This window comes from Equus asinus, chromosome X (assembly GCF_041296235.1).
Source record: "Equus asinus isolate D_3611 breed Donkey chromosome X, EquAss-T2T_v2, whole genome shotgun sequence".
Taxonomy (NCBI): domain Eukaryota; kingdom Metazoa; phylum Chordata; class Mammalia; order Perissodactyla; family Equidae; genus Equus; species Equus asinus.
The window spans coordinates 68,274,616-68,302,479 of NC_091820.1; the positions used below are offsets into that span (position 1 = coordinate 68,274,616).

Below are 27,864 nucleotides of genomic sequence, written 5' to 3' on the forward strand. Positions count from 1 at the left end.
GCAAGAAGCTGAACGGAGTCTCAGGGCTTATGCTTGGCAGTCACCCTAAGAGTGCATGCTGTTTTAACCAACCAATTCAAAGATACTTGCCCTAACCCTTTCTTCCCCATGCCCCAGTCCTGAACTAATTCACTTCCTATTTCTGTCCTGACTTCAACTTACTACCTCTTTTCTGTAGGCATAGAAACTAGAATGCTTAAAAGGGTTGTCCTAATGAGGTGCTCAAGGACCTTGTGCAGAAAATATTTCTTTACAAATAATTAAGAATAACTGTGGTTACTATTCATTGAGTTATTTTATGACCTAGGCTCAGTGGGAAGCACTTTACATTTTCTCATTCAATCCCATAGCAACCTTATTAACCCCAATTCTGAGGAAACTGGTTCAAAAGATTTGATAACCTAACCAAGGCCCCAACAGTTGGTGAAGTGCCTGAATTCAGACCCAGGTTTATCCAACTCCATTTCCAAGCCTTTTACTATCATACTCTCCTGCCTTTTACACACATTATACTTATTCCCCACCCCCATATCTGTGAGATGAGGTATATTGTCCTTTCACTCTATCCTGCCTTGCAGAATTCCTTCTCCCATCATTGTATCTGTTGGCTCATTTCCTCAACAATGTATATTCTGTAACCAATATAAATATTATTGTAGATGGAGAGTCTCTTACTTTTTAAATGTACCAGAGAACCTTGGTTGAGGCTGTTCTGAGTCTCACATTGTGCTAAGGGCTTTATATATGCATTATTTCATTTAACCATTGAAGCAACCCTGTGAGATATGTACTGTTGTTCCCCATTTTATCAATAAAGAAACTGGAACTTAGAAACATTAATTTTCCCAAGTCTAACACATGCCAGAATGGGGACAGAGCCTAAGGCCCATCCCATAGACAGAAGGGTTCAAATAAAAGTATAGAGCACAATCACCATTCAGCATATACTGGCTATAAATGGAACCTAGAGAGCCCACCTTCTTAGCATGACAAGCAAATCAAGCCACATCACAGAACTATACCAAAACTAACACAAATTAGATGTAGGTACATTTTTTATCTTGATACACTTGTAATAATAGAGCTAAAATTTCATGAATGTTTCCCGTGGTTTCAGGCATGGTTCTAAGTAACAAATTACTTGTATTAACTCATTTAATCCCCACAACAATCAAACTACCAGTGAGGTAGATGATATTATTATGCCCTTTTCTCAGGTAAAGAAATTGAGATTCAGAAAGGTTAGGTAACTTGATTTAGGTCACACAACTAAAAGTAGAGACAAAATAAGGAAAACTCAGTTATCATTTTGGTTTTTCTGAAATGCCAGGAAAAAGGTGAATGAATTTTGATGTTTGCTTTCCAAATAAAACCATATGCATAACTTATTGTGGGGATGGATGACATTTGTTTTTTACTTTTTTAGAGGAGGACGCATGTGTTAGGTTTCTGGTTGATGCTTTAAAGGGGTAAAATTAGAAATTACAGTTTAGTGATCTAGAACTGTTAACAAGTTTCTTTTTTATTTTGGTTCATGAAAATTTATATCACTTGAAGGCCATTCAGCATTAGTTTGTGCTTTTCTTTTTAAAGAATGTTGGGTTTGAACATTATGTGATTGTGATTTTAAGAGGATACACCAAAATGCATATTCTTTCTCACATTTATTAACGCAACTTGTCTCATCTTAGAAGCACAGAATGAAATTGCCTCCATCAGCCATGTAAATCTCTCCCCACTGTAGCTAATACACCATCAGGGAAAAAATAGAGGGTTTTTTTTAGCATTTAAACAAAACCTTCAATAATCAGTCTTTACCACAAGGTGGCAGTGTTATCCAGTTGAAGAACCAAAAGTCTAAATGATAAATAGTTTGTTTACATTTAATAAAACTTTAATAAAAGTTCAAATAAATTATTTGAATTTGAGGCTTTTATCACTTTCATATCTTATCAGAAAATTTCCAAAAATATAATTTCAGTCTTAACACACTATTTTATTACAGATCTAGTCTAGGTAGTGAATTTTGTAAGTCAAGACCTGCCAAATTCTCTTTCTAAGACTTCAGAATGTGCATGCATTGTCTGCTCTACCAAAATGTTTTTAATTTAATATAATATATAAAGCCACCCCCATAGATCTGAAAATATGGATATGTTTATGCATTTAAACTCTAATGACTACAATATATAAGATCCCCGTTTCTGAAGATGCTAAGTAACATCCAATATTCTGAATTCTGACTCCAGCTTGGTTTCATTTAAATGAATATTCACAACTGAGAAAGTCGTTTGTGTAATTTTCATCTATAGCAAGCAGAGTTTCAATTTGTTGTAATCTCTCTATACCTTGGAACCAGTATCTTTTTCCTGTCCCTTTTACGTTTACGAGCTTTTTATTTTTACCCCTGTAAAATGCAAACAAACAAAGAGAAAAAAAGAAAATGAAAAGGCAGAAAATTGAGTGAGGGGAGAGGGCTTAAGGCAAAGAGCTAGACTGGAACAGAGCTAACATATAGAGTATTTTCTGAAATAAAAACTTAAAGTACTTTAGAGTCATTCATCAATAAGCAGCACTTAATAATACTTTTATAATATTTGCTGTATTCTAGTTTATCAAAGAATACATACTCATTGTAAAACATTTGGAAAATACCTGTAACAGACAAAAAAAATTACCTCTAGACCTTGCTCTGATTGGAAATTAGCACACCTAAGAATTTGAGTTTTCTTCCATTCCAGACATCATTAGTAAATTTCCAGTTAAGGGAAAATCATCACTTTGCTTATGCTGTCTCTTTGCTTAGCTGAAGAGGCAGATCAGGGATACACGGCTTTTTTGCTTAGAAAAGTTCCCCAACAGCAACTTTTTATGAAAGGCAAGATGGGTCCAGAGCATGATCTGGGATGGGGAATTAAATTGCTTTGCATTTAAAAAGAACTTAGCGGCCAGCCAGCGGCGGCATATTGGTTAAACTTGGCAGGAGCCACTTCCACAGCCCAGGGTTCATGGGTGCAGACCTCCACCACTCATATCAAGCCACGCTGTGGCGGCAACCCACATACAAATAGAGGAAGATTGGCACAAATGTTAGCTCAGGGCCAATTTTCCTCAAGCAAAAAGAGGAGGATTGGTAACAGATGTTAGCTCAGGGCCAATCTTCCTTACCAAAAAAGAAAGAAGAACTTAGATTATTTTCAGGGAGCAATCTGGAGAAATTCCAGGAACCAGGAAAAGAAAGGTTAAATGAACAGGAGAAGTTCTTGGCTTGTGGAGCATAACCTGGCAAAATGGTGGTAGGCTGAGTCCTAGGGCACAAGACAGCCAGTAAAGGTTCTCTTTAAGATGTTAGTATTGTTTTAAATTGTTTCATATTAGATGCTGCGTGGACATATGCCTCCCTCCTCTCCAGTAATTTAGTGGAGGTCACTTACCACACACTAGCCTGGTATTTGTAGTAGTTTTTGGTCATGAAGGTGGAGGGATGAAGGCTACATGCCAGGCAGAGGTGCTGAAAGAAGACAGCAGCTGTAGGAGTTGAACCTAGGGACTGAGTAAACAGACTGTAGATTGGACTGATGTGTGAACAGATATATAAGAAGAAGTTTACCCTGGAGAAGGAGGGATGGGTAAAGAGTATAGATCCTGCTGTTACCTGGGGTAGGAACTCAAGACATTTGGTTTTTACAGGAATAAGTGACTCCAGAAGACTGGGAGACATTGGGCTACCTAAGAAATGCATGAAATAGAAATGAAAAATCTCTCAGAATACTATCTGGAGATAACCATTATCTACATTTCAATGACTATCTTTCTACTCTTTCTCTCTCTACACACATATATATATACATAATTTTTTTAATTAAATTGACGTCATAGTAACTATCTTTTTTTACTTAACATATCATTTGTCTTCCCCAGCTACTGTAGCATTACATGGAACGTTTAAAAAATTTGCTACCATTTAACAAATATTTTATTAAACACCAACCATGTGCCAAATTGTTTGAGGCCATGTTGAACATTTATCAAGGGCCAGGTACTATGGCAAATATTTGATATACATAATCCCATTTAATCTTCACATTGAGGTGGGCATAATGATCCTGATTTCACAGAGAAGGAAATTGAAGCTTAGAGAAGTTAACCTGCCTGGGATCAAACAAGTTCGAAATAGTTCAGCCAGGATTCAAACCCAGGACTAGTGTGACTTCTGAACCCACTACTCTGAACCAGATGCTGAGTCACTTCACTGTTTATGTATGTGTTCTCTTTTATTTAACCAATCCATATTTGATGTGCTTTTAATTGTTTCCAGTTCTGTGGTATCAAACAATGTGCCAGTGAGCATATTTGTGTAATAAGTTTTTAAATAAATATCACTTTAAATATTCCTGGAAAACTTGGAAACTTTTTGCAAAAATAGCAGTAGATGAAGCCCAGACAAAAGCTCTATTTAAGATGTTTAAATACCTTTCATTTGATATATAGGACACAGTTAAAAGATCTCCCTCAATATACAAGTGTTAGCAAATACCTAATAAGTGTCAAGTTAGAACATTCTCTTTGTGTTAAAAAAACGTGTTTTTACTCTAACTCCTCAGATATTTTAAAGAGAATCAGAAGAAACTGGTGGAGAAAAGCTATCCTTAAAAGGAGTTTTGGATATCATTAGCAGCAATTAATGATATTTAACATTTCTAGTCTTTTCCATTTTATTTTAATAACAAAGAATAAAATCAGGATAAAGATATTTTTAAATTAAGTGAATAAAAGACTAAAAGGAAAAAAAAATCCAAGTACTAGAATAAAATAATTCAGGAAGTATTTATTGAATAACTTATACCCACTTTAATTCTTAGTTATTAAGAAATTTAATGTAATTTAAATCCTGCTTTTTGCCCTTCAAATAATCTTCCTTTTAAACTGCCTCATAACCCAGCTAAATATTATTATAACCTTCCTTTTCTTGTCTCTTCAAATATTCCTGCTCCCACACTAACGCTCTGGGAAAGCCTCGCTCTCCGGCGCGCAGTGGAGGTGAGGCAGGGGACTGATGGTGCAGCTGTGGCCCCAGAGAAATTTTATATTCTCTTCCCCTTATTTGTACTCACTAATCTTAATAACCTTTAACCATTTAATTATTGTCTTTCTGAAATGTCCCCAGTTTAAATGGAAATCCCAGCTCCAAAAGAGGAACAATGGATAGTCTCTCTCCACCTCCAATCAAGAAGTGACATTCTTGGAGAAAATGAGAGGTGAGATTAGAAGCTCTTAAGAAAGACATAATTCTGGGGGGAAAGCAGACCAAAAAGGCTATAAAGGTTCAAGAAATTGAGACTTCAGTTTACCTTGCAGTTATTCAAGACAGCAGGAAGCAAAGATAAAGGAATCACATTTCCAGAAACTTTGTGTCAATTGTGTTTCATGAGAGAGTTCTGCTTCATTTGAACTTTGGAACTGGAAAAATCATAACAATAATCTACCTTCTGTAATATCTAGGGCTATTCTGGATAAGGTTATTACCATGAACATTGTGCTTAGTTAATAAGTACTCATCAGAGGTTAGTGCTTTTGCAACATATACTCTAAGACACACTCTTTTTCTTCTGCAAGCCTATCTGTTACCAAAAAAAATTAGTTAACCATCATAGAGAGTGGTGACAAAAAAAAAATGAGTCCTGCTTAAGTTGACCCTGAACCCTGTGCCATCAAACTGGTTTGGTGACGATATTCTCAACATTGTAATGGCTTTCAGTTGGCTGGAGTGTAGAGAAGTTTGGAGGATAAGCTCAGAATTCAAAATACTCTCACAGGTAGGGAAAGAGATAGCAGAAGAACGTTGAACTCAGCATCAACAAAACCAAAACCAAAACATAACAAACATAAAAAAGTCCTAGTACAAAAATCAGTTCTGTGCTTCTTAGTAACTTTGAGGGCTTAAGAAACCTAAACTCCACGGGCCCTAGTTTTCTCATGTGTAAAATGGAAATAATAACAGCTGCCCAACCTATCTCACAGATTTGTTGTGAGGGTCCCTTCAAATGAAAAAAATGTATAATAAAGTACAAATGTAAGGGATTATCATTATATTTAGAGAGAGAATGATATATATAACTGAAAAACAAGAAATGGCTGACTGACCAAGGATATAACAGAAAATAATTGAATGGTCCTTGTTAATCTTCTTGACCTCCTCCTTCACATTTTCCTTAAATATTAACGATCCCTGTGTTGCCAGCCTTGGTTACCACCTCAAGCTACCCTTTCCATGGAGGTTCTTATCCACTTGCCACTACCCTACCTACCTCAAACTCTACTTTTTAGCTATATTAAACTTCTTTCACTTCTTGAGTGCAGGCACTCTCCCTCTCATATTCAGGTGTGTCTGTCGTCTTGTTATGCTCTTACCTACTTCCCAACCCCCAACTTCCAATTGCCTATTAATTCTTACTCATTGTTCAAGTCTCAATTCAGACATAACTTTTTGCAGAGGTCTTCCCTGACTACCTTTAAACTAACTTGTCCTCCATGCACTCCCTATTGTACCCCATTCTTTCTCTATACAGTGCCCCCCCAAAATACCCACATCAGAACCACCTGGAAGCTTACTGAAAGGCAAATTCCTAGGATCCACCCTCTAGAGGTTCTGATTTAGTGGGTCTGGAATAGGACCAGTCTGCAATTTAACCAGCATCCCAAATGATTCTGATGCACGCTAAAGTTTAAGAGCCACATCTGTCATGCTACTCATCACCCTACGTTAAAATTATATATTTGTCTCTTCCCTCTAACCTGTAATGAGAGCAGGGATGCTGTCTGTCTTGTTCACAATTGTATTCCAGTGCGTGGCATATAATAAGCACTTGATACATATGGGAACAAACAAATAAATAACTATATGAAAGAAAGAAAAGAAGTGGAAAGAACAGGTCTCCTAAAGTGAGAAGAACCATATGAACTCTGCGTGGCCCTTTGAACCCTGCATGTCAATTACTTCAAAGAAACATGCTGTAAGAACATGCACACTAAATGCAAAACATTTACCAATGCCTGGATTCACTGTCATGATAACTGCCAACTATGAGTTTCATAACAGTCTTTTAATGGAAATTGTAGATGATTTTTCAGAAATCAAAAAGTCATGTTCACAACACAGCAAACTGTTAAATCTGGTTACATCCTGAAAGTTGGATTGGGAAGGAAGGTAAGGAATTTTGGTTTTTACTTTATATACTTCTGTTTTGTTTGCTTTTATTAAAATAGAAGCACATATTACCTTTGAAAATTAAAAAATTACCAAAAATAAAATAATTGTTTTAAAAATTTAAGGGCTGTGCTATTGACACCATGATTTATCAATATGCTACTCTACAAAAATGCATTTGGATAGTTGTTTATAATCTAACTTTCCCTGTGATATTTAGATATTTGGGGTTGAAGTGGAAGTATTTAGCTTCAAATATTTGCCTTATTCCTATGTTCTGTCACTTTTAAATATGGCTCCAGAGTACATATCTTACATCATTGATTCACTGGAGAAGTCACACTAAGCAGATATTGAAGCAATGTGGTAAGGGGCTGAGGGATGGGGGAATTGGAGAGATGTTGTTTAAGGGTAAAAACTTGCAACTAGTAGATAAATAAGTTCTGGAGGTCTAATGCACAGGATAGTGATTATAGTCAATGATATTGTATTGTAAACTTCAAAGTTGCTAAGAGACTATATCTTAACTGTTCTCAACACAAAAAAAAAGGAATTATAATTATGCGATGTGATAGCGGTGTTAGCTAATGCTACTGTGGTGATCATATTGCAATACATAACATACACAGTGTTATATGTTGATTATATCTCAATTTTTTAAAAAGAATGCAGTAGAGTGAAGAGCACTAGCTTTGAAGCCAAACTGTCCTCAGTTTGAATCCTGGCACTGCTATTTAATGTGACATTAGAAAAGTTACTTAGTCTCTCTGAATTTCAGTTTCCTCTCTTTAAAGTGTGCTAATAATATCTTCCTCACAAAACTATTGTAAAAAACAAGTGTGAGTTTATGTGTAAATTTCTAGCATGGGGTTAGATGCTTGATAAATGCCAGCTTTCTTCTCCATTTTGTTCATTAAACAAATATGTACTGAGCGCCTGTGTGCCAGATGCCATTTTACACACCGGAAATACACTGACGCACAAAACCAACATGGTCCTTGCTCTCATGGAGCTAGAGTATAGTGGAAGAGACAGACATTAAGTTATATCTATCTATCTGCCTAGAGAAAAACGTGTTATAAGTACTGTAAAGAAAAACTACAGGGTGCTATGAGAGATTATCACAGGGGTATCTAATTTGTTGGGTTTCATTATAATGTGGAAAGGTGAGTACCTTCCTTGGGAAGTGACAATTAAACTGAGTAGGTGTTGGCCAGGCAAATAGTGAAGGCAAAGTTAAAAAAATGAACCCTGTATTGTTTTAATCTGAAGCAAGTGTTTTCTTCCTTCCATTTGAAAGTAGATAAACATGGGAAAGTTTGTGTGTGTGTGTGTGTGTGTGTGTGTGTTTGTGTGTGGGAAGTGAAAAAATAAAACAGAATTGCCCAGTGCCTTATATAAACAGAAGATAGCACTTCTGAACTCTGCACACATGAGAACTTATCTCAAAGTTGATCTGTAATGAGCCTATAAGAATTTGCTTAACTAAATATCTACAGTACCATAACATTCAGATAAAAAAACCATATAGATAAATAGATAGGTGTAGATCTTGTAGGAAAAAAGTCTTGCTTGAATGCTCAAGTACTTTTAAAATCTTTTTATTAGCAACCTATAAGTTTTCTTCACAATGCATCAATGCCATGAAATTTGCAATAATAAAACCATTCTTCCACAATGCAGTGAACTCATTCATGAATCATTTTATTGAAGACCTCACCAGATATATGATCCATTGCTAAGCAATGCCTTAAATTTCAATGCCTAATTTTATTTATTTATTTATTTTTATTGGAGTAACATTGGATTATAACATTATATAGCTTTCAGATGTGCATTGTAATATATTTTGAATTCTGTGTAGATTACATCATGTTCACCACCCAAAAACTAATTATAGTCCATCACCACACATCTGAGCTTAATTACTCCTTTTGCCCTCCTCTCCTTCCCCTATGGTAACCACCAATCCAATATCTGTTGCTATGTGTTCATTTGTCATTGTTTTTATCTTCTACTTATGAGTGAGATCATCCGGTATTTGACTTTCTCCCTCTGACTTATTTCACTCAGCATAATACCCTCAAGTTCCATCCATGTTGTCACAAATGGCCGGATTTCATCATTTCTTATGGCTAAGTAGTATTCCATTATGTATAGATACCACATCTTCTTTACCCATTCGCCACTTGATGGGCACCTAGGTTGCTTCCAAGTCTTGGCTATTGTGAACAATGCTGCAATGAATATAGGGGTGCATGTATCTTTATGCATTTGTGTTTTCAAGTTCTTTGGATAAATCCCCAGCAGTGGGATAGCTGGATCATATGGTAGATCTTTTCTTAATTTTCTGAGGAATCCCCATACTGCTTTCCATCGTGGCTGCACCAGTTTGCACTCCCACCAGCAGTAGACAAGTGTTCCCTTCTCTCCACATCCTCTCCAACATTTGTTGTTTTCTGTCTTGTTAATTATAGCCATTCTGACCGGAGTGAGGTGACACCGCATTGTAGTTTAGATTTGCATTTCCCTGATAGCTAATGATATTGAGCATCTTTTCATATGCCTGTTGGCCATCCGTATATCTTCTTTGAAGAAATCTCTGTTCATATCTTTTGCCCTTTTTCCAATGGGTTGTTGGTTTTTTTGTTGTTGAGATGTATGAGTTCTTGGTATATTTTGGATATTAACCCCTTATCTGATACATGGTTTGCAAATATCTTCTCCCAATTGTTAGGTTGTCTTTTCGTTTTGTTGATGGTTTCCTTTGCTGTGCAGAAGCTTTTTAGTTTGATGTAGTCCCATTTGTTCATTTTTTCTTTTGTTTCCCTTGCCCAGTCAGACATGGGACTTGAAAATATGCCTCTCAGACTGATGTCAAAGAGTGTACTGCCTATGTTTTCTTCTAGAAGTTTCATGGTTTCGGGTCTTACATTCAAGTCTTTAACCATTTTGAATTGATTTTTGTGCATGGTGTAAGATAATGGTCTGCTTTCATTCTTTTGCATGTGACTGTCCACTTTTCCCAACACCATGTATTGAAGAGACTCTCCTTTCTCCATCGTATGCTCTTGGCTCCCTTGTTCAATATTAGCTGTCCATAAATGTGTGGGTTTATTTCTGGGCTCTCAATTCTGTTCCATTGGTCTCTGTGTCTATTTTTGTGCCAGTACCATGCTGTTTTGGTTACTATGGCTTTGTAGCATATTTTGAAATCAGGGAGTGTGATACCTCCAGCTTTGTTCTTTTTTTCTCAGGAATCCTTTGGCTATTCAGGGTCTTTTGTTGCTCCATATAAATTTTGGGATTCTTTGTTCTATTTCTGTGAAAAATGTTGTTGGAACTTTGATAGGGATTGAATTCAATCTATAGATTGCTTTAGGATTGTGGACATTTTAAGTATGTTAACTCTTCCAATCCAAGAGCACAGAATATCTTCCATTTCTTTGTGTCTTCTTCGATTTCTTTCAACAATGTTTTATAATTTTCAGTGTACAGATCTTTCACCTCTTTCGTTAAGTTTATTCCTAGGTATTTTATTCTTTTTGTTGCAATTGTAAATGGGATTATATTCTTAATTTCTCTTTCTGCTACTTTGTCATCAGTGTATAGAAATGCAACCGATTTTTGTACATTGATTTTGTATCCTGCAACTTGACTGTATTCATTTATTATTTCTAAAAGTTTTTTTGGAGGATTCTTTAGGGTTTTCTACATATAAAAGCATGTTATCTGCAAAGAGTGACAGTTTCACTTCTTCTTCTCCAATATGGATCCCTTTTATTTCTTTTTCTTGACTGATTGCTCTGGCTAGGACTTCCAATACTATGTTAAATAAGAGTGGTGACACTGGGCATCCTTGTCTGGTTCCTATTCTTAGAGGGATAGCTTTCAATTTTCTCCATTGAGAATGATACTTGCTGTGTGTTTGTCATATATGGTCTTTAGTACGTTGAGGTATTTTCCTTCTATATCCATTTGATTTAGAATTTTCATCATAAATGTATGCTGTATCTTGTCAAATGCTTTCTCTGCATCTATTGAGGTGATCATGTGATTTGTATTATTCATTTTGTTAATGTAGTGTATCACGTTTATAGATTTGCAGACGTTGAACCATCCCTGCATCCCTCGAATGAAACCCACTTGATCACGATGTATGATCTTTTTAATGTACTGTTCTATTTGATTTGCTAGTATTTTGTTGAGGATTTTTGCATTGATATTCCTCAGTGATATTGGTGTGTAATTTTCTTTTTTTGTGTTGTCCTTGTCTGGTTTTGGTATCAGGATAATGTTGGCTTCTTAGAATGACTTAGGAAGCCTCACCTCCTCTTCAATTTTTTGGAAGAGTTTGAGAAGGATAGGTATTAAGTCTTCTTTGAAAGTTTGGTAGAATTCACCAGGGAAGCCATATGGTATGGACTTTTACTTTTTGGGAGGTTTTTGATTGCTGTTTTGATCTCCTTACTGGTGATTGGTCTATTCAAATTCTCTACTTCTTCTTGGTTCAGTTTTGGAAGGTTGTATGTTTCTAAGAATTTATCCATTTCTTCTAGGTTACCCAATTTGTTGGCATATAGCTTTTCATAGTATTCTCTTATTATCTTTTGTGAGGTGTCTGTTGTAATTTCTCCTCTTTCATTTCTGATCTTATTTATTTGAGCCTTCTCTCTTTTTTTCTTGATGAGTCTGGCTAAGGGTTTGTCAATTTTGTTTACCTTTTCAAAGGGCCAGCTCTTAGTTTAATTAATTTTTTCTATTGTTTTTTTAGTCTCTATTTCATTTATTTCTGCTCTGATTTTTATTATTTCCTTCCTGCTGATTTTGGGCTTTGTTTGTTCTTTTTCCAGCACCTTTAGATGCACTGTTAGAGTGTTTATTTGATATTTTTCTTCTTTGTTGAGGTAGGCCTGAATTGCTATAAACTTCCCCCTTAGAACCACTTTTGCTGTATCCCATAGATTTTGGCATGTTGTATTTTCATTTTCATTTGTCCCCAGGAATTTTTTGATTTCTCCTTTGACCCAATCGTTGTTCAGTAGCATTTTGTTTAATCTCCACATTTTTGTGGGTTTTCTGGTTTTCTTCCTGTAGTTGACTTCTACTTTTGCACCTTTGTGGTCAGAAAAGATGCATGGTATTATTTCGGTCTTGTTCAATTTATTGAGACTTGTTTTGTGGCCTAATACATGATCAATCCTGGAAAATGCTCCATGTGCATTTGAAAAGAATGTGTATTCTGTTGTTTTTGGATGGAATGTTCTCTATATATCTACTAAGTCCATCTGGTCAAATGTGTCATTTAAGGCCAGTGTTTCCTTATTGGCCTTCTGTTTGGATGATCTATCCACTGGTGTAAGTGGAGTGTTAAAGTCTCCTACTTTTATTGTGTTGAAGTCTATTTCTCCTTTTATGTCTGTTAATAATTGCTTTATATATTTAGGTGCTCCTATGTTGAGTGCATAGATATTTACAAGTGTTATTTCTTCTTCTTGGATTGTTCCCTTTATCATTATGTAGCACCCTTCTTTGTCTCTTGTTACAGTTTTTCTTTTAAAGTCTATTTTGTCTGATATAAGTATTGCTATTCCTGCTTTCTTTTCTTTGTCATTTGCATGGAATATCATTTTCTATCCTTTCACTTTCAGTTTGTGAGTGTCTTTAGGTCTGAAGTGTTTCTCTTGTATGCAGCGTATATATGGGTCTTGTTTTTTCATCCAATTGGCCACCCTATGGCATTTGATTGGAGCATTTAGTCCATTGACATTTGAAGTAGCTATTGATAAATATATATTTATTGCCATTTTGTTACTTTTTTTTCTCGATGCTTTAATAGTTCTTATCTGTTCCTTTCTTTTTCTCTTGCTCTCTTCCCTTCTGGTTTGATGGCTTTCTTTAGTAATATGTTTGATTTCTTTTGTCTTACTTATTTGCTTGCTTATTATAGGTTTCTAATTTGTGATTACCATGAGGATCCTATATAGTATTCTATGTATATAGCAGTCTATACTGAGTTGAGAGACTGTTTAGCTTGACCTCTTTCTAAAAGCTCTACTTTTTCACTCCCCTCCTCCCACATTTTATGTTTTGGAAATCATATCTAATCTCTTGTTTTGTGTGTGTCTATCCATTACCTTCTTATCATTGAAATAGGTAATTTTAGTACTTTGGTCTTTTAACCTTCATATTATCTTCACAGGTGATTAATATGCTACCTTTACTATATTTTTACCTTCACCAGTGATTTTATTCCCTGTTTTTTTGGGGGGGTTTGTTTTGATAATTTTTTATCCCTATTTGTGGTTATCACTTTCCCACTTAAATAAGTCCCTTCAGCATTTCTTGTAGAACTGGTTTCTTGGTGATAAACTCCTTTAATTTTTGCTTGTCTGGAAAGCTCTTTATCTCTCCTTCCATTCTGAATGACAACCTTGATGGATAGAGTATTCTCGGTTGAGGTTTTTTCCTTTTAACACTTTAAATATGTCATGCCATTCTCTTCTCCACTGTAGGGTTTTGGCTGAGAAGTCTGCTGATAGCCTTATGGGCTTTGCTTTGTATGTCACTTATTACCTTTCTCTTGCTTTTAGGATTCTCTCTTTATCTTTAATTTTGAACATTTTAATTATAATGTGTCTTGGTGTGGGCCTCTTTGGTCTTTTCTTGTTTGGAGCTCTCTGTGCTTCATGTACTTGTATTTCTGTTTCCTTCCTTAGGTTAGGAAAGTTTTCAGCTATTATTTCTTAAAATAGATTTACTGCCCCTTTGTCTCTCTCTTCTCCTTCTGGGACACCTATAATAAAAATGTTAGTGCACTTGATATTGTCCCAGAGTTCCCTTAGACTGTTCTCATTCTGTCTAATTCTTTTTTCTTTTTTCTGTTCAGCTTGGGTGATTTCCTCTAGTCTTTTGTCTATCTCACTGATCCATTCTTCTGTATCATCTACTCTGCTATTGAGTCCCTCTAGGGAATTTTTCATTTCCAGTATTGTATTCTTCATTTTTGATTGGTTCTTCTTTATGTTTTCAAGTTCTTTGTTGATGAGCTCACTGTGTTCATCCAGTCTTCTCCCAATATCTGTGAGCATCCTTATGAGTTTTTGTTTGAACTCTTTGTCAGGTAGGTTGCTTATTTCTGTTTTGTTTAGTCCTTTTTCTGGGGTTTTGTCCTGTTCCCTTGCTTGGAATGTATTCCTTTGTCTCCTCATTATGCCTCTTTCTCTGTGCTTATATCTGTGTATTAGGTGAGTCGGCTATGTCTCCTGATCTTGGAGAAGTGGCCTTATGTAAGAGATGACTTTTGAGGCCCAGCAGTGTGCTTCTCTCTCATCACCAGTCCAAATGATCCAGGAGTGACCCCTTTGTGGGCTACTTGTGTCCTTCTGCTGTGTCAGATTTGCTATTAATGAAGGTACCCAGGGAGTCTAGTCTTTCCTTCCATGGGCAGCTGTTTACAAATCTGGTTTGGGGAGCCTCAGCACCATTAGCTACAAGGTCTAACAGCACAGTCCTGTTGCATTTTTCCTGTTAATTGGGTAGGTGCCCAGTGTAGCTGGTTGCTAGGCTCAGGGGCTTAGAGTTTCTATAGGCCTCAGGCCTAGAAGGCTGTTGTCAGTTCTCTTAGGAGTGCAGCTGAGTGGGGCTGGCCCTAGGCATGGGAGCACTCAATTTTTTCAGGTTTTGGAAGGTGGGGCTGATCCTTTTTATGACTATTTGTGAAGCACAGGTCTTCTGCTGCTAAGCCTCACCCCCCAAAGGACCACACACACCATCAACACAGTCCTGGTCCATGCACACTTCCCAACCCCCTGGAGTGTACCCCAATGCTGCACTGCAGTGGCTCCCACCTCTCCACCAATGCCCCCACAGTTCACCTGGTCCTCACACAGGCTCTGCCCCACATAGAAGGACACACTTGCCTCCCTGTAGAGGATCAAGGCACCCATTCAATGTAGGCCGACATGTAGCCTGAGGGCTTGCTGTTGGGTGGGGCCCGTTCATAGGGTGGGCTACCAGCCCTGGCTGAACTGGATTAAATCTGTGCTCTAGTTGGTTTGGCAGACCCCTGGGCTAACAGGCTCAGGGGAAGAACTTCAACAGCGTCTGTCAGTGTCTGTGTCAGCAGGCCTGGACTAGATGACAACAATGGCCACCACCAATATCTCAGTCTCCTGAGAGATCTCTCCTCTCACTGAGATGCACCCAGAGTCTACCAGGTGAGTCTGTTTTCACCAAAGGACTGTCAGCCTTCTTTCTGGTGCTTTTAGGTTGCTGAGATGGATGAGTTTGTGGGTGGGCCCTTTAAGACCCGGGTCTTTCCGGCTTTTGTCTGTTAGCTTTTCTGGAGGTATTCCCCACCGCAGTTGATAGCAAGCAAAAGAAGATAATAAGACCCTCATCTCAGTTATGCTGAATCTGAAAGATGCTTATAATGAGGTCCTGCTCAGGACCTCACTCCTCCAGGGACAGCTGTGTACCTTAGGGTGGATCTCTCCTGGCTGGCTGAGAAACTCTGCCGCTCCTGAAGGTGGCTTTTTTTCTCTCCAGCAGGAATTTCTGCCTCTTCCACCTTAGTCAGGACTGTCCCTTGTTGTGGGGCTTCTTTTTATCCAGTTTTCAGTTTTCTATCCAGGGTAATTTTTCCAAAAATAGTTGTAACCTGGTTGTGTTCATGGGAGGAGATGAGTTCAGAGTCTGCCTAGGCCACCATCTTGATGAGATCTCCTTTTTTTTTTTTTAAATCTGAACTGCCTGCTCAAGGTACTTAGTGAACTCTGAAGGGAAAGGATTACCTGATCAATGATGTAGCTTAGGAGATTCAAGTATGTTTCACTGATTGTACTCCTGTGTTACTCCTGGTCCAGAAGATCTCTTCAGGGACAACAAATAGCTTTCCGGACTGTTTCAGTACAGACCCAGGAAACCCTAAATGGTCTCAAACGTCCCAGAATTGACTGGCTTCCCAAGAATTAATCTGAGGGGCAATCCATGACTATAATAGATTTCAGGCTCTCCCTCTCCTTCATTATGTCCAATCCATCACAAAGGAGCCCATTGTTCCTTTGAATTTTATATCTGTCACATCCTCCCCATCCTGCATCACCTCAGCCTGGATCAATGCAGCAGCTTCTCATTTGGTCTCCCTAGCTTCAGCTTTACCCCTCTAGCCTACCCTTTCCATGTATCCAGGTTATTCATTATTTTATGGTTTATTTACATGTATAGCATTAAGTACCTGGAATTGTTCTGAACATTATAAACACATTGATTCATTTAATGTTCCCAATAATCCTATGATCTAGGTAATATTACCAATAATCCTATGATCTAGGTAATATTATTATCCTTATTTTAAAGGTGAGGACCCTGAGGCACAACAGAGGTCAAGTAACTTGCCCAAGGTCACAGTTAGTAAATGATAGAACCGAGCGGTTTTTTTTTATTGCGGTAACATTGGTTTATAACATTATATAAATTTCAGGTGTACCTCATTATATATTTCAATTTCTGTGTAGATTACATCATGTTCACCACCCAAAGATTAAATACCATCCATCACCACACACATGTGCCTAATCACCCCTTTTGCCCTCCTCCCTTCCCACTTCCCTGCTAGTAACCACCAATCCAATCTCTAGAACTGAGGTTTAAATTTAGGCAGCCTAGCACCAGTCTATGCTTTTAACCACTATCCTATACTGCTGCTCTCAGTTTAATGAGACACCTTCCTGCTCCTCTGGCCTTACTGATCTTCTTTTCCATGAATTTCTTCAGCACTTACAAACTACACCATTTTCATACTTGCTTTTTATGTTATTGTTTAATGCTTATTGATTTGGACAACCCAATCAGTGCATAAAATTCTCAAGGAGCAGCAACCCTGTCTTATTTGAGTTCTGTAGCCCTCAGAAAGACTAGCACAGGGCCAGGCAACTAATAATTTGCCCAAGACTTGAACAAACCTTCAGGGGTTGAAATACCCAATGATGGCCTTTATTCCTTTCATTACAAGTTTTACCCTCCTGTTTTGGTTAAGCTGCTATATACCTTTATAGGAAATTTATTCAACATAGTTAAAATGACTCATGAATCAAAGTTCAAAGTTATTTTGAAACACTGGAAAACTGACTCAGGGAATATTTTAATTTATCAATTCAACTTCCTCAAAATCTGCCATTTTATAATTCTTTAGTGAGGTATTTTACAAAAAGGAGAGGATAAAAATAAAATAAAAAGCTAATTAATTTTTGTTACTAACTTGCTGATTCAGATTCTTATATAGTTTATTGTGATTTAGTGTGTGATTTAGAGCCAAAAGACTTGCATCCTAGTCCCAGTTTGCTAGTTATATAACTTTGAGAGATTATTTAATTTATTTAATCTGAGTCCTGCCCACCCACTCCCACCCATCCCCACCCCTCCTCGCCGCCATCTCACCCCACAATTGCTTTCTCATCTATAAATTGGGAACAATATTTGCATTACCTTAAAGATGGTTTTGAGGATCAAAGAAAATAATGCATCTGAAAGTACTTTTTAAACTAAAGCATTATACAAATGTAGGTTTTATTATTACTCATACTACTACATCTGAGAGCAAAGAAATTTTAGTTTAGATTTTAGATTAGCCTCTAATCTAAACTGTATGACCTGGGTGAAGGCATTAACTTCTCTGAATCTCATTCTCTCCATTTGTAAAATGAAGCAGCTTACAGTTTTAACATTTTGTAATCTAATAATCTTAATTTATTCCATATCCTGTTGGCAAATAACAAAAAATCTAATACTAAAAAAAAGCTGAAGTTTTACTGAAATTTTCAACTCAAATGATTACCATGCCATGAAGTAAGTTATTTTATATCATTGCTTTGTGTTGCCACTTAGTGGTTACATAACTCTTTTGCATGAATAAGTTATTCTAATTCCTCCTGTTTTTCATAATTATAAATGATGACAGATCAAATGCTACACATATATTACTTTATATGGAAAAGAGAAAATTACTCTATTTGCATTATTCAAAAATAAAATGAAATATATATTTTAGGGAGCTCTTGAAGTAAATAAAATAAAATAATTTTGCACCTGGATAAAGATATTTCTTCTGTGCTCAGAATTAACACACCAAAAGTATATGAACTCCAATTAATGAGTATTCTATTCCAGTAATAAAATATACAAATATATATATGTATGTATGTGTACACACATGCACACTTTTAAGTTTTCTGCAGATAGAAAATTTCAAGACAGAAGTCTTTAAGGCACATTAAACCAAAAATGAGAAATGTTTGATTCATAAGAAACAGAAGGTAGGGCTGCCTGGTGGTGCAGCGGTTAAGTTCGCGCATTCTACTTCAGCAGCCTGGGGTTCACCAGTTCAGATCCCGGGTGCAGACATGGCACCGCTTGGCACGCCATGCTGTGGTAGGCATCCCACATATGAAGTAGAGGAAGATGGGCATGGATGTTAGCTCAGGCCCAGTCTTCCTCAGCAAAAAGAGGAGGGTTGGCAGTAGTTAGCGCAGGGCTAATATCCTCAAAAAACAAAAACAAAAACAAAACAAAACCAAAAAGAAACAGGAGGCATAAATGGAGAAGAATGTAGAAATTTGGAGATTAGATTGAAGAAAGGGGAAAAGCATTCATTCATAAAACATTTACTGATCACCTACTATGTGCCAAGGAGATATTATGTCAGGCTCTGAGGAGACAAAGATGAATAAGATAAATCTCTGCTCTCTAAGATTTCTGTATTGTTGGAGAGACAGACCAATAAATAGTTAGATGATGATGATGATGATGATAGATAGATAGATAGATAGATGGATGGATTACAAGTCAATGTAAGTGCTGTGCTAGAGATATGCAGAGGGTGCCAAAGGAGCAGGCAAAAAGAACATCTGTCTCAAACTGAAGGATCAAGTAAAGCTTTTTGGAGGAGATAGTCTGAGCTGAGTTGTAAGTGAGAAATAAGAGTTATTCATATTAAAGGAGAGTGGGGTGTGTTCCAGGTAGTGGAGGAAGCTTTTATGAAAGTCTGGACACAACAAAAAGCAAGGAGGATTCCAGCGATCTTCAACTTTCTCAATGCTTAGAGTGTGAAGGAAGGAGTAGCAATAGATGAATCTGAAGAGGTAGCCAGGAGTCAGATGAAGACCTCGGCACAACTTTGCTAAGGAGTTTGTCTTTATCTTGAAGTGATTGAGAGTCATTGAAGGAATTGAAGTGACATGATAAGTTTTATGGTTTAGAGATAAATTTAATAAAAAGGGGAAAGAGCCAAAACCAGTCGAGAGGTTGTTATATTAATCTTTTTTTAAAAAATGAGGTTCTGAAATAAAGCCATGGAGGTAGAGAATAAAAGGGGACACATTCAAGAATTATGTAGGGGGTAGAAGTGAGAGGACTTGGTGATAGACTACATGTGATGACAGGAGAGATGGTGGCATATAGCAAGACCCTTGATTTGGGGCTTTGGTGAATGGATGGAAGAGAGAGCAGTTTAATGAAATATGGCATATAGGGAGGGGAAGGAGCAGGTAAGGAGGCAAAATTATGAGTTCAGGCATGTCAAATTTGAGATATCTTTGAAATTTCCAAGCAGAGATGTTCAGTTAGCAGTTGGACATCTGGGCTCGAAATAGATTTAGGCCTACTTTCAGAGAGACGGTAATTGCAACACAATTACAGCAAGGTCACTTAACAGAGAGTAGAAAAAAGTGAGATGAAGATTAGAGCCCCAATGATAGAGTCCTAAGAAGTACCAATGTTTATGAACTAAGTGGAAGAAGAGGAGCACGTGAAGAAAGCTGAAAAGAATTGTCTATAGAGGGAGGGGAAGTCAGAAAGATAGTGATGTCACAGAAGCCAAGGGAGTAGAGTTTCCAGGAGTGGTCCCCACTGTCAAATGCTGCAAATGTTCACAGGAGAGAGAGATTGAAAAGTACCCACAGGATTTAGCAACAAGCAGGTTATATATAACCTTATTGAGTACAGTTTCAATTTCAGTGGAATGAAGGAAATGCAACCAAACTGCAGTAGGCTGAGTGAATAAGAAGTGAAGGAGTAGAAGCGATGAGTGAATATTACTCTTCCAACTAGCTGTGCTATGAAGAAGAAGAGAGAAATAGTGATAACAGAAGGGGCAATGAGCTTGATGGAGATCTCTCTCTTTCTCCCTCCCTTCCTCCCTCCCTGCCTCCCTCTCTGAAAAGACTTGACTATGTTTAAATGCTGATAGGAAGGAACCAACAGAAAGGAAGAGGTCGAAGATTCAAGAAAGAGGGGATAATCAAGGAGGGACAATAAGGAAGAATAAGAGGATGCGATCTGGAACACAAAAGGAAGGATGGGATTTGTTAAGAATGAGAAATACCTCTTTCAATGAGATAGGAATGAAAGTTAAGGATGGAGGCCAATGCAGAGAAGTTTATATCTGTCAAGGCTCAATGGCAAGGGCCAAGAATTTGAGGAGTTATCACATCATAACCTCAAGTTTACCCTGTGAAAACTGTTATTTAGGGTGGTGAAAGTCTGGAATAGTAGGTGAAGGTAATGGTTGAAGGAGATGACTAGGGTTAAGAAGAATTCCTGGTTTGTCTGATGACAGAGGCCATGAATGTACCATGCTCTTCATTTCTACTATTCTCATATCCCATTTCCAATCCATCAGGAAATTCTCTCAGCTTTATCTTCAAAATACATCCTAAACCCAACCATTTTTCTATACCTCCACTGCCACCACCCTCGTCTGAACTATCATCATCTTTCTCTTTGATTATTGTAATGGCTTTCTCCTCCCCACCCTCCTCCTCGGCTTCTTTCAAGGGTTTCTCTTTGTCTCTGGTTTTCAGCAATTTGAATAGGATATAGTTAGGTGTAGAGTTTTGGGTATTTATTCTACTTAATTTTTTCTGAGATTCCTGATCTGTGGTGTGTGTCATTAATTTTGGAAAATTCTCAGCCATTATTCAAATATTTCTTCTGCTCCTTTCTCTCTTCTTTTGGTATTCCCATTACACATAGATTACACCTTTTGTAATTGGCCCACAATTCTTCAATATTCTGTTCCGAGGGGTTTTTAATTCTTTTTTTCTCTTTGCATTTCAGTTTGGAAAGTTTCTATAGACCTATTTTCCATCTCATATTCTTTCCTCAGCCATGTCCAGTCAGCTAATAAGCCTATTAAATGTATTCTTCATTTCTGTTAGTGTTTTGGTTTCCAGCATTCCATTTTGACACTGAGTGCCCATCTCTCTGCTTACATTACCCATCTATTCTTGCATGTTGTCCACTTTTTCTATTAGAAGCTTTAGCATATTATTCACAATTATTTTAAATTTCCAATCTGGTAATTTCAGAACCTCTGCCATATCTGTGTCTGGCTCTGATGCTCATTTTGTCTTTTCAGGCTGTTTTTTCCCCTGCCTTTAGCAAGCCTTATAATTTTTTGTTGACAACCAGACATGATGTATCAGGTAGAAGGACCTAAGGTAAACAGACCTTTAATGTGAGTTGTTATGTTTATCCAGAGTTAGGCTCTATTGACTGCTGTAGTTGTGGTGTCAGTGGCTAAAATGTCGTCTAGGTCCTTGTTTTTGCCTCCCTTATTGTCTTTGGATTTTCCTAGAGCCATAAATAGAGTCTGTGTCTTGCAGCTCTCTCAGTTGTAATCCACTATTATTTTACTGCAGGCCTTTTGCTGTGGTAGTAAGGTATGGAGGAGGAGTGTTGTATAATCTTGTGATTACATCTCATTTTGTTAGCGGGCCTGAGTTCTCGGGCTATGACCTTCAGAGGCATTTCTTAGCCATTTTTACCCCTTATATCTGAAAAATGAAGACTAAAGGGGGCTGGAATTAATTGCCTTTCCCCTAAGTCAGATAAGGCTCTGGTAAAGTAGTTCCCCTTGAGGGCAGGCCTTTGTTACTGACAACAGAACACTCTGGCCATTTCAAAGTCGTTATTTTCCTCTGGTCATATTTCAATATGGTTATTTTTCCCCTCCCCCTGCCCAAAGCATGAGGGATTTTCCTCTCATCTTCACCATGAGAACCTGGTGGGGCTCCTGGAGATAAAATTAATGAAACTATGCCTCCCCTAAGATGGACAGCCCCAGGAATTTTGTGGGTTTTTTAAGATTTTTTTAATTTTTTCCTTTTTCTCCCCAAAGCCCCCCGGTACATAGTTGTACTTTTTTTTTAGTTGTGGGTCCTTCTAGCTGTGGCACGCGGGATGCCGCCTCAGCGTGGCCTGATGAGTGGTGCCATGTCCGCGCCCAGGATCCAAACCAGCGGAACTCTGGGCCACCAAAGCAGAGTGTGCGAACTTAACCACTTGGCCACAGGCTGGCCCCCCCAGGAAGTTTTTTAACTCTCAAGCTGGTCCATGTTCAGCTTCCAGCAATTCTTCAATTACCATTTAAGTGTTCCTACCAGTTACTAGCTCCAGTGGCTTCTGTTCCAGGTAAGCTGATCTGGACTATTATTCTCTATGTTCATCTGCCTCTCCACTTTGGGGGGCAGTGACTTGCCCTGTGACCTCAATTCTCTGAAGGGTCTAAGAAAAATCACTGATCTTCCATTTGCTCAGCTTTTTCCTTGCTGTAAAGATGGAGTGACGACTTCCAAGTTCTTCGCATGTTGCAGCTGAAACCAGAAAGCTGTAATTAGCTTTCTACTGCCCCCCTGCTTCTTCCCTTTCCCCTCACAGTATTTTCTCCACCCAGTGGCCAGTATGATATTTTTTAAATATAAGATATATCATGTCACCCTGTTCCCCTTGCCCAGAATGCTCTTCAGCTAGAAAGCAATGGGACTCCCTCCTCCAATTCTTTCAAGTCTCTGCTCAAATATCACCTGTTTTTATGAAGCTTACCTTCTAATTGAGGGAGACAGAAATAATAACAAAATGTATAGAATGTCAGATGGTTATAAGTTTGCAGAAAAATAGAGCAGGAAAGATTTGGGAGAGCTGGAGTTGTGGAGGTGATCCAAATTTAAAATAAGGTGGCCAGAGAAGGCATCACTTAAAAGCTTACAATTGAGCAGAAACCTGAAAGAGTGAGAGAGTGGGACATTTGGATATCTGGAGTTGGAGCATTCAAGGCTCAGGGAACAACAAGTACATAGTCCCAGAGAACAAAGGCCTAACGTTTTGGAATAACAGTAAGGAGACCAGTATAGTGGCTGGAAGCTCAGTAAGCAAGGAGGCAATTAGAAGGAGATATGGCTAGATTATGTGGGATCTTTAGGCTATAGTGAGACTGAGAGGAGCTGATTTAAGGGGAAATATCAGAAGATGGTTTTGGAAATAAGTTTGAGACACCTATTACACAACCAAGCGGAAATGTCAGGTGGGTTGTTGGATATATGAGTCTGGAGTTTGGAGTGGAGATAGAAATGTTGGAGTCATTGGCCTGGGATGAGATGAGATCTCCTATGAAATGAGATAGAGAAGAGAAGAGGTTTGGATTTAGACCAGGGCACGCCATGGTTTAGAAATTAACAAGCCAACAGAGATGACTCTGGAGGAGTGGCCAATATAGTAAGAGGAAAAGCAAAAGAGAGGGATGCCCTGGAACCCAAGTGAAGAAAGTGTTTCAAGAAATAGAGAGTGAGCAACTGTGTCAAATAGGTAAGATCAGGTGATCATGTAACTTGTCCAAAATGGGATACTTTTGAGAGTGAAAGAGAACACTATTAATAATCACATAGGGAAAACAGGCAAAAACTGACTGTCCGTGGCAAACTGGGACATCTGGTCACCAAGATAGGTCATGTAAGATGAGTACTGAGAATTGACTATTGGATTTAGCATCATGATGATCATTGGTGAGCGTGACAGGAGAAGTTTTAGTGGAATGGCAAAGAAAGTTTGATCGAAGTCGATTCATGACAGAATGTGGAAGAAGAATTGGAGGTAAGTCTAGACATCTGCTTTGAGGAGTTTTACTGTTACTGGGAGTAAAGGAAAATAGCTGAAGGAAGATGTGGGGTCAAGGAATTTTTGTTTGTTTTTGATATGCATGACATAAGAGCATGTTTGTTAATGGGAATAATCCAAGGGAAAACCAAAAATTCTGATGCACAAGAGAGAGGGAAGAATTGCTGAGCAAACTCCTTAAGTGGGCAAGAGGGGATAAGAACCAATGATACCAATGATCTCACTATCATTATCACTAAAAATGTTATTGTTACTATTATTATTATTTTTATTCCTCTCAGTACAAATGTTCAAATGCCCTTTGGCTTTCCTGATTCATATGAATCTGTTTCTACTGTTCCATGTAGAATTTTCTAGCCCTTTGCTAACCGCCATCATAACCAGCCTTTCCCTTGGATAAATCATAGCTTGGAGACCAGAATGGAGTCTTAATCCTACAAACAAGTAAGAGTCCCTCAGTGTATAGGATGATGTTTTTAAAATGAGGGGAGCCTAGAATTTATGACTATAGCTAAGACTTTAATAGCATCTACTATGTGCCAAGCACTGTTCTAAACATTTTACATATATCAACTTATTTCATTATCACAATAACTGAATGGGGTAGATGCTACTGTTATTCCCATTTTACAGATGTGGAAACAGAGATACACAGCAAATAAATGGGGGAGCCAAGTTATGAACCTCAACTATTGGGCTCTGGAGTCTGTGTACTTAACCCCACCACAGTGTTCTTCCTGTCTTCTGAACAAGAATTTATTCAAGGCCGTGGTGAAGATCTCAAGGTTTACTGAGCTTAGTTTAGTCTCCAAAGAAAAGAAAGCAAGCTTAGTTCTTTATTTCAGTGTCTTGGCCTATCCTCATAAATCTCAGAAAGACCTCTCAGATGAGTTTCACTTTCTTATGACTCATTATTTGTGGATTTGCCTTTGTCCATAAATATGTAAAGAGAAGTCATATATGCTTTTCTGAAAGTAAAGGATCTGACTTTAATTTACATTAAACTTGTTATACCTTTCTATGAGCAACCCTGACTCCCCTTTTTAAAATAACTTTTTTTCTTTTTGGTGAGGAAGATTGTCCCTGAGCTAACATCTGTTGCCAATCTTCCTCCTTTTGCTTGAGGAAGATTGTCACTGAGGTAACATCTGTGCCAATCTTCCTCTATTTTGTATGTGGGATGCCACCACAGCATGGCTTGATGAACAGCGTGTAGGTCCACACTCAGGATCCAAACTTGTGAACCTTGGGCCACCAAAGCAGAGCATGCAGACTTAACCACTATGCCACTAGGCAGGCCCCTAAAATAACTTTTTGTTGAAGTATTACATTCATAAAAATATATAAACTATAAGTGCACAGTTAGATAACTTTTTACAAATTGAGCACACCCATGTAACTAGTACCCAGATTAAGAACCAGAACGTTATCTGCACCCCAGGATCCCCCTCTTGCCAACTCTCAGTCACTACTCTCCCAAAGTTAACCACTATCAGCTTTATGTTTTTGAACTTAAATCCAACCCACCTTTTAAATTCACTCCTACTTCCATTAACAATCTTTATATTTATTGCCTGATTTTGATGTTCTTTCCAACTCATTCAAGGATGAAAGCTAAAATTATATCATTTCCTATTCACCTAAATGACCACTTCTTTGTTCTTCTGAGTTTTTATTTGAACTACATTTATGTCATAAAATTATAAATAATAACAATAGTTCTCACTTATAGAGCAATTATCATGTGCCAAATAACTGCTATGCTACTTTTTAAATCCTCATAACAAGGCTATGAGGAAGGTACTATTATTATCATCCTTTCTTTTCAAAAGAGGAAACCGAGGCTCAGAGAGGTTAGTTAACTTTCCCAAGGTCACACAGTTAGCAAATGGCACAACTGGAGTAAATTTTTTGGTCCTGTGAAATATAGTATGTTTGACCATATCTAGATCAAGCTGATATATCCCAATTCATATATATGAGCTCTTGTTATTATAAGGTTACTTTTACTGAATTATTTAAGTATACCTTATTCACATCTAATTATACTTTAATTGAAGGTCACACTGGATTCTCTATTATACAATTACTTCAAAATTTAGGATCTGTTGTTAGCCTCCTTGGATTTAATTGCATCCTGTTTCATGTAATCAGAATAACAGGTTTATAGCCATTACCCCCAATGCATTAGAATATAGAATATTTACATTTGTTGTTGTTAGTGCTATCAAGTCAATTCCAACTCCTAGCGACCCTGTGCACAGCGGAGCAGAACCTTGCCTGGTCTTTTTGCACCATCCTTTCACCTTCTGGTGCTATATCAGACAGTGCTCTGCTGCTAGTCATAGGATTTTCATGGCCAATATTTTCAGAAGTGGGTGGCCAGGTCCCTCTTCCTAGTCTGTCTTAGTCTGGAAGCTCTGCTGAAACCTGTCCACCATGGGTGACCCTGCTGGTATTTGAAATACTGGTGGCATGGCTTTCAGCAACAGAGCAACATGAAGCTGCCACAGTATGACAACCAAGAGATGGGTGGTGTGGTTCCCTGACCGGGAAACAGACCTGGGCCACAATGATAGGAGCACTGACTCTTAACCGCTAGACCACCAAGGCTTGCAATCTTTACCTCATATCTCTAGAATTCTTAAAATGTCACTTTAATTGATCCATATTATTGTTCCTTTTCATTAACATAGTGTATCAGTTAGAACACTCTTGGCTGCAAGTAACAGAATACCCAACTAAACATAGCTTAAATAGCAGAAGTTTATCAATAAATATCATATAAAAAAATGTCTGAAGTTAGGTAACCCCAGACTTACCTTAGTAGTTCAATAAGACCATCAAGGACCTAGGTTTTTTTCCATTTTTCCACTCTGTAGCTTCCAGTGTATTAGGATGGCTCTACCCATGGGTGCAAGATGACTGTAGCCATTCCAAGCATCACATCCTGATACACCTGTACGCAAAGAAGGAAGAAAGGGGGCTGCAAGGGAAAATAGCCCTTTTCTTTTCATTAAGGAGGAATATTTCCTGAGAAACCCCAGCAGACTTCCCTTTATGTCTCATTGGTTAGAATCATTTCGTATGGCCACATCCAGCTGCAAGGTAGGCTGAGATAGCAATAACTGGCACTTTCAGCCCTTGTTGGGGGGAAAAAAGGCTTTTGCCTACATAAAAGAAGGTGTTTGTTGGGCTGGGGAGGGAGAATAATTTACTGTTGGATTTGTAACCACCATGTGTGCCTCACATAGATAATTTATAGTTAACCTTAATGTCTTAGAAAGGTAGCGATGAAGAAGGAAGATACTATCTACTCCCATAGTAAACAGGATATGTTAGCTGACATGTTTTCTTCCCACAACTTGTCTGCTACTGTGCTTCTGAAAACTCACCATATGGCAGGACTTTCCAAGTTGGCCACAGTGAATTTGTTTCCTATTGGTTGGAAGCTTCAGGAGAGTAGATTTTGGTTTAATAAAAGAAAGACTATTTCTGACAGAGCTGGCTGCTTCCAGAGGGTCTGAGTTACCTGTCACCAGAATGTTTAAGCAGAGCACTTTAGTGACAATAGTAATCCATAAATTCTGAACCAAAGGAAACTGAGATTCATCTCTAAAGCCAGGGTAATTTTGTAGAGGGGATTCAGGCAGAGGTTACGTAGAGAGTTAGACTCTATTTACTGTGGTTCATAACCATTTGTATCT

The 27,864-nt window shown here is 37.9% G+C and overlaps 1 protein-coding gene across 2 annotated transcripts in view; it reads right to left on the reverse strand.

Moving 5' to 3' along the window:
* SATL1 (spermidine/spermine N1-acetyl transferase like 1) overlaps positions 1-27,864 on the reverse strand; it is a 123,238-nt gene that overhangs the window by 18,308 nt on the left and 77,066 nt on the right. For both annotated transcript variants that reach the window (XM_044763512.2, XM_014827512.3), the window contains exon 4: positions 26,980-27,116. The gene's annotated coding sequence lies outside the window, so the exon portion shown is untranslated. The remainder of the gene's footprint in view (positions 1-26,979; positions 27,117-27,864) is intronic.